Source organism: Callorhinus ursinus, unplaced genomic scaffold (assembly GCF_003265705.2).
Source record: "Callorhinus ursinus isolate GAN/ISIS: 27379988/994484 unplaced genomic scaffold, GSC_fseal_2.0 scaffold19, whole genome shotgun sequence".
In the NCBI taxonomy this organism is placed as follows: Eukaryota; Metazoa; Chordata; class Mammalia; order Carnivora; family Otariidae; genus Callorhinus; species Callorhinus ursinus.
In genome coordinates, this window is record NW_027397081.1 from 35,363,174 (window position 1) to 35,363,500 (window position 327).

The window sequence follows — 327 nt, forward strand, 5'->3', positions numbered from 1 at the left end:
TGGCATATATATATATATAAGTTGTTCTCTCTTTAAAATTTTAAGATACACTTTTTCTAACAGATCAAAATATACCCTAAATCACTAGTATATGGCTTTGTTCTATTCTCCTGCCTGATCACATTCTCTCCCTTTTTTTTTTTAATTTTCTTCTTTCTTTTTTCAAACAATTTCTTATCTTATCAATTCCTTTTATAAAGTCTTTTATAAATTTCATCTTTACAGTCATCTTCCATCTCTTCATTGTATCAACCCTTATTTTGTACATGTATAAGTCTTTCTTCCTTTAAAATTTTAGGAGACACTTTATTCTGACAGACCAAAATA